The sequence below is a fragment of the Hevea brasiliensis genome, chromosome 13 (genome assembly GCF_030052815.1).
Source record: "Hevea brasiliensis isolate MT/VB/25A 57/8 chromosome 13, ASM3005281v1, whole genome shotgun sequence".
Classification (NCBI taxonomy): domain Eukaryota; kingdom Viridiplantae; phylum Streptophyta; class Magnoliopsida; order Malpighiales; family Euphorbiaceae; genus Hevea; species Hevea brasiliensis.
In genome coordinates this window covers 64,850,451-64,858,181 of record NC_079505.1, presented here as the reverse complement: position 1 = coordinate 64,858,181, position 7,731 = coordinate 64,850,451, and positions in this window count along the sequence as shown.

The window sequence follows — 7,731 nt, the reverse complement described above, 5'->3', positions numbered from 1 at the left end:
ATTTATCTCATGAAACCTTCTTTGGTTTTAGTTTTTTTGTGTCTTACTTTTGCCTATCCATATAATTAGTTTGTAGCCACTATTTGGCCACACTTCCTTCACGAAAGTTGTTCCTCTATGTCTTGTCTTTATTTTCCTTTTTGAATCATGTCAATTAAGTTTTTAGAACTCAAGTTATGGTCGGATAATCATAACCATACACTTGTATTATATAGATATTTTTAAGCACATTCGTATAATATTTCATGGCATTTAGAATAGCAATCTCATGCATAGTTATTGATTTCATTAACTTTTGTAAATTCCAATGCCAGGCTCTAAATTTCATGTTTCTGCAGTATTTCAGGTATTTTGGTGAAGTCCTAAAACATAAAAATGCGAAGGGAAGCTTGGAAAAGTCAAAAGACTGAGAATTGCTGCTGATACAAAGTAAACGGGCTATGTAAGAAAGGCCATAGACCTGTGTAAGATTCTACCAAAAGAAATCCAGCAGAGTCGTGGAAGAAGCAAAATACACAGGTCGTGTACCTCTACTCATGTAATATCTCCGGACTTGTGTAAGTCTCTACCGGGCCAGGCTTAAAGAACTTGCAAAAGAACAAAAGTACATGAGCCGTATATTTAGACCCGTGTAAGCTCCTGCATTTTCTGGGCAACCTAGTCCTGGACAATTTTGTGACCCCATTTGGGCCAGCAATTTGGTTTGGTTTAAGGCATTTATAGGCTTTGTGGTCTTCATGAAAAAGCTTGAGATCAGACTAAGCCACGACCAAGCACCGGATAAGACTTTAAAACATTGGAATTGGAAAGTTTGGACATTGATTTGAATTCTAAAGATCGGGATCGTCATTAGACCGGATAGAGACCTTAATTTCACTTTAATACCTGGGGCATTCAAGTTGGAACCCAATCCTTACATTAGCCAAATGAAGTTCCACAATATTTGTAAGAAGAGATTGGAAAACTATTAACTAAGTATGGGATCGGTTTATTCCATGGTCGAGCAATCGGTGAGTTCGAAAAAGTCATTTATGATTGAAGGACATCGGTTGAGATCGGATGAAGAAGTCGATTTTTAAAGTCCCTTAACTTCGGAGGTCGGCCAAAATATGGTGTCGACAATCATGTCTATTTAAATTTTAATATCATTTAAATTCAGGTAATTCATGTGTAGAAATTTTTTTTTTTTTTTTTATAACTTGTTTCTGTGGAGACCCGGGCAATGCCTCCTCTATTTAGTTGGCATCTGGCAGTTTTCACTAGTTACCTATTAAAAATAATTTCATCTATCTACATGTCATATCATGTCGTTTCTGTTCATACCATTCCAAGTTCATTCATTCATTCATATAGCAATTCATATGCATAAATTTATAACTTTATTCACAATCCAAAATATGTAATTATAATTTTTATTTACATCACAAACTAGTAATTACATCATGATTATACACAATGAACCAAAATACTAGTCTATACATGGGCCCTACCAAAATATAAAAGACTGGTGAGGTGACTCTGGACGATGGCAGATCTCGTCGAAACTTTGTCCAAACACTACTGTGGCAGCTGTTAATCTCCAGTACCTACGCGATGGAAAACCAAAGCGCTAAGCATAACGCTTAGTGGTGCATAATTTATAATAACAATAACTAAATAATTGAAATAATAATTCTATCTGGTAATTCATAATTTCTAGGCATCACTGTAGATCACATAGTCTTTCTCTGACTCTGGCTGTGTCAACACTGGAGCTTCTGTAATCATAGCCTTTAGCTTCTCAAAACTGGTTTGACATTTATCATTCTAGTCAAACTTTGCATTCTTGTGTAGCAGTTTAGTCAGTGGGGCTGCTATAAGGGAGAATCCCTTCACAAATCACCTGCAGTATCCTACTAACCCCAAAAAGCTTCTGACCTTTGTTACATTTCTGGGAGGCTTCAATTCAACTATTGCTTCAATCTTCTTTAGATCTACCCTGATCCCATCTGCTGACACAATGTGTCCAAGGAAGGATATCTCATCCAACCAGAAGTCACACTTGGACAACTTGGCATACAACTGCTTTTCCCGCAGTGCCTGTAGTACTACTCTCAAGTGTTCATCATGCTCTTTCCGATTCTTAGAATACACCAAGATATCATTTATAAAGACCACGACGAACTGATCCAAGTAAGGATGAAAGATGCGATTCATTAGGTCCATAAAAGCTACTGATGCATTTGTCAGCCCAAATGACATCACTAAAAACTCATCGTGTCCATACAGGGTCCTGAAAGTAGTTTTAGGAACATCTGTCTCCTTCACTCTCAACTGGTGATAGCCTAATCTGAGATCTATCTTGGAGAATACTCCAACTCCCCTCAGCTGATTAAACAGATCATCTACCCGAGGTAAAGGATATTTGTTTTTCATAGTCACCTTATTCAGCTGCCGGTAGTCTATACATAGCCAAAGTGTACCATCTTTTTTCTTCACAAATAGCACCGGTGCTCCCCAGGGCAACACACTAGGGCATATGAAACCCTTATCCAGTAGCTCCTGTAACTGAACTTTCAACTCTCTTAGTTCAGTAGGTGCCATCCTATATGGAGCAATGGAGATAGGTGTAGTACCCGACATAACCTCTATAGCAAACTCCACTTCTCTATCAGGTGGCAAACCCGACAACTCTTTAGGAAACACATCCGAAAATTCACATACTGTGGGGATCTCCTATATGCTTGGGTTAGTCTTCCTGGTGTCAACCACATGTGCTAAGAAAGCCTCACAGCCCTTTCTTATCATTCTTCTGGCTGCTGTGGCTGATATGATAGTAGAAAGATAACTCGTTCCTTTACCCACAACTGAAATCTCATCCCCTTCTGCTGTTTGTAGTGACATCCTCTTTAGCCGATAATCTACCATCGCCTGATGATGTGATAACCAATCCATTCCCAATATCACATCAAACTCATGGAATGGTAGCTTAATCAAGTCAGCTAGAAACTCATAACCCTGTATCCTCAGAGGACAACCCTTGTAGACCTTTTTCACTATGACACTAAGGCCTAAAGGGTTTGTAATTTGTATGTCCTCCTCTAACTCCTCTGCTTGTACCCCTCTACCAATAGGTGGGGTAATGCACACATAAGAATGTGTGGAGCCAGGATTAATTAATGCACATATAGATAGAACATAAAGTGAGAAAGTACCCCTTATGACATTAGCTGGCTCTGGCTCATCTCGAGCTCTCATAGCATAAGCACGGGGTGCTACTCTAGTCTCCTACCTCTGAACTATCTCTGCAATAGGCCTCTATGATGTACCAACTGTATCAGGCCTCGCAGGTCTTCTACCCCTCTGTGCTACTGGGGTAGACCTCTCCATGTGGGGTGGAGCAGTGGGAACACTAGCATTCCTCTGTGGACAATCCTTCAGGAAGTGATCCATGGACCCACATCTAAAACATCCAACAGACAACAATCTGTACTCTCTTCTGTGGGGCCTACCACAATGTGTGTAAGCTGGTGGTAGGGCTGATCCCCGTGTAGCTGAACCCGAAGAACTACCCACTGATGTACCAGACTGTCCTCCTCCTCTCCTTGGGGCAAATCAAGATTTCTGCTTCTTACCTTGACCCTGAGTTTGACCCTGAGACTCCTTGGGCCTCTTACTACCCGTGTCTGCTGAATTAGACTAACCTGATTTAGAACCCCTTTTGTGTTGCCTGTCCTTTTTGGACTGCTCTTCATTTCTAACTCTCTCCACATCAAGGGCCATTGCTATCAACTGGGAGAAGTCTGTGAAGTGATGAGATGTCACTATTAACCTGATGTTATCATTCAGTCCATCCTTGAACCTTCTGCATTTATCATTTTCTGTGGGCATCAACTCCAATGCATATCTGCTAAGTCTCACAAATTCCTGCTCATATTTGGAGACTATAAGTTGCCTCTGTCTCAGTGCCAGGAATTCTCTCCTTCTGAACTTAAAGTACACATGACCGATGTATTTCTTTCTGAATTCAGCCAGAAAGAACTGCCAGCTAATCTATGTAGGCTGTACCACTCATGATATTGTCACCCACCATCTATAAGCATCCTCCTGTGCAGTGACAGAGCACACTCCAACTGCTGCTCTGGGGTGCAGTGCAACTGCTGCAATACCCTCTCTGTCCTCTCCAGCAAATACTCTGCTACGGCTGGATCATCCTCCTTCTTATCCTTGAAGTCAACTGCCCCATACTTTTGTAGTCTCTATAGTGGGGATCTGTGCATAGGTTGCGGCTGTGGGGGCGGTGGTAGCTATATAGGTGGTGAGGGCTGTGGCTGTGGAGGTGGAAGTGGCTGTGGCTATGGTATAGCTTCGGTGACTTGACGGAGCAGCTGAGTCATCTATTCCAGGAAAGCCTGCTGTGCTCTCCCTGCAGTACCATAGGATGACTCGACTCTACTGTTTCACTCCCTACTAGAAGCAGGTGCTGGTGCGTGACTCTTTATATCCTCTTCTATCAGTCCTGGAGGTCCATGCTCTGAAGGATCAGATGCCATCGATCCTATAAAATAGACAAAGAATAGATTTGCAATGGTGTCACCTCGACTCTATTTAAAGGTCCATGCATGTGATGCACTCTATTTATTTCTAATTATCTAGGTTGAGGACTACCTAAATCTCTGCTCTGATACCAGTAAATGTGGCGCCCCTTACCTATCTACTATACAGCCGAGCAAGAAGTGCCACATTCGGTGTCGAGTACCCTATCTTGTCTTATCATGTCCATTGTAAATTTTAATATCATTTAAATTCAGCTAATTCATGTGTAGAATTTTTTTTTTTGTATAACTTGTTTCTGTGGAGACCCGGGCAGAGCCTCCTCTGTTTAGTTGGCATCTGGCGGGTTCCACTAGTTACCTGTTAAAAACAGTTTCATCTCTTTACATGCTATATCATGTCATTTCTGTTCATACCATTCCAAGTTCATTCATTCATTCATATAGAAATTCATATGCATAAATTCATAACTTTATTCACAATCCAAAATATGTAATTACAATTTTTATTTACATCACAAAACTAGTAATTACATCATAATTATACATAATGAACCAAAATACTAGTCTATACATGGGCCCTACTAAAATACAAAAGACTAGTGAGGTGACTCTAGAATGTGGCAGATCTGGTCGGAGCTCTGTTCGAATACTACTGTAGCGGCTGCTGATCTCCAGTACCTACGCGATGAAAAACCAACGCGCTAAGAATAATGCTTAGTGGTGCATAATTTATAATAATAATAACTAAACAATTGAAATAATAATTTTATCTGGTAATTCATAATGTCTAGGTATTGTAACATTTTTATTGCACTTTGGAAACAATTGAACTTTATCGGGATCTTTTCTGTTTACTTATTGTATATTAAGTCTTAATTAATTTTTATTAGTGCCCAAGAAACCTATAACAAATTATGAAAGCTGGATACACAGGAGTATACTAGTTAGACAGCCATATGTCTATCCAGTATACGTCGGTCATGTCAGGCATGAAGCCTGCGGGCAGGCATTTAAGCCAGATATAATATTAGGCACAATAGCCAACGGGCAGGCATAAGGCCTGTAGAACAATCATATCAGATAGATTTTATCTATTAATGATTATTCCTATAGGCAGTACTGTTATCTGTAGTCCCTAATTGGTATACCAATTGACCTAAATTAAATAAATAAGTCTAGGTATACTATGGGCAATTAACATTGATACTTATTTATTTGTAATGTTCATGTCACTTTATAGTGGGAAAATAGGTCCCACATACCCCTTTTATGTTGTTTAGTGTTTAATGGCTTGTTAGGGTTAAATTCCCTACCATAAGGTAATTTATCTCATGAAACCTTCTTTGGTTTTAGTTTTTTTGTGTCTTACTTTTGCCTATCCATATAATTAGTTTGTAGCCACTATTTGGCCACACTTCCTTCACGAAAGTTGTTCCTTTATGTCTTGTCTTTATTTTCCTTTTTGAATCATGTCAATTAAGTTTTTAGAACTCAAGTTATGGTCGGATAATCATAACCATACACTTGTATTATATAGATATTTTTAAGCACATTCGTATAATATTTCATGGCATTTAGAATAGCAATCTCATGCATAGTTATTGATTTCATTAACTTTTGTAAATTCCAATGCCAGGCTCTAAATTTCATGTTTCTGCAGTATTTCAGGTATTTTGGTGAAGTCCTAAAACATAAAAATGCGAAGGGAAGCTTGGAAAGGTCAAAAGACTGAGAATTGCTGCTGATACAAAGTAAACGGGCTATGTAAGAACAGCCATAGACCTGTGTAAGATTCTACCAAAAGAAATCCAGAAGAGTCGTGGAAGAAGCAAAATACACAGGTCGTGTACCTCGACTCATGTAATATCTCCGGACTTGTGTAAGTCTCTACCGGGCCAGGCTTAAAGAACTTCCAAAAGAACAAAAGTACATGAGCCGTATATTTAGACCCGTGTAAGCTCCTGCATTTTCTGGGCAACCTAGTCCTGGACAATTTTGTGACCCCATTTGGGCCAGCAATTTGGTTTGGTTTAAGGCATTTATAGGCTTTGTGGTCTTCATGAAAATTGTAGCCCTATATCTAAGCTTTCCAATGGTATAAAATTTCAGGTCATTTTGACCAATATAGAGGGAGTTATGACCAAATGAATGCATACTATTCATTTGGTCATTTTCAGGGTTCTGCGCATGTTCATCCAGATTTGGGCAGGAATTTGGTCAGGATTTTGATGAAATTTGGGCATGGTGTCTTCATGAAAAATGGGCTATTTTTGGTCCAGTTTCACCTTCAATTGGCCTCATACCAATTGAAGTCACATAATTTCAGTTATGGTTCATCAAACACATTGGACTCATTGAATCCCAACATGTAGAAAATGGCACTCCCAAATATTCAATCTCCTCCAACTTCCTTACTTCAATTTGCATACATAGCACTTCTATAAGCAACAATCTCATCTCAATTAGGTCAATCTCAACAATTACACAAAATTCTCAAATCATGTACACAAACCCTAGTTTCAATTTTTCAATTTATACAAACACAACACATTCAACTCCTAATCATATCAACTTATCAAACAATCCTCACGGAACCCATTATCATCATTTAAAACCATCAAACCCCAAGGGTTCCATGGCTACCGAAATTAGGGCATTTCATTTTCTTATCATTTGTTTTTATTTTCATGTGATACTCACTCATCTCATCATTCTTACAAGATTTAAAGAAGAGAGGGAGTGGTGTCTTGCAATTACCTCTTGTGACCCAACTTCAAACTTCAACTTTCTTACTTCTTATGGGTATCTAAAGCTTCTTTATGGAGTGGGGATGATTTTTAGTAAAGAAGGCTAAAGGTTTTGGTGAGTGAGTGAGGGAAGAATCAAGCTCAAAGCTTAAGCAAAAATGGTGGAAAAGGAACCAAGGTGCCGACTGCAAGTGAGAGAGAGAGAAGAAGTGGAGAAAATGATGATTGGTGGGATTTGTCTTTTATGTCTTATATATATATATATATATATATATATATATATATATATATATATATATATATATATATATATATATATATATATATATATATATTTATGTTGTACTTTAATTTTTAAAATTTCATAAGCCTTTCTCTCTTCTTTTCTTTTCTTTTTTTTTTTTTCTTTTCTCTTCTTTTTCTTTTCTCTTCTTCTTTTTCCCAATTCA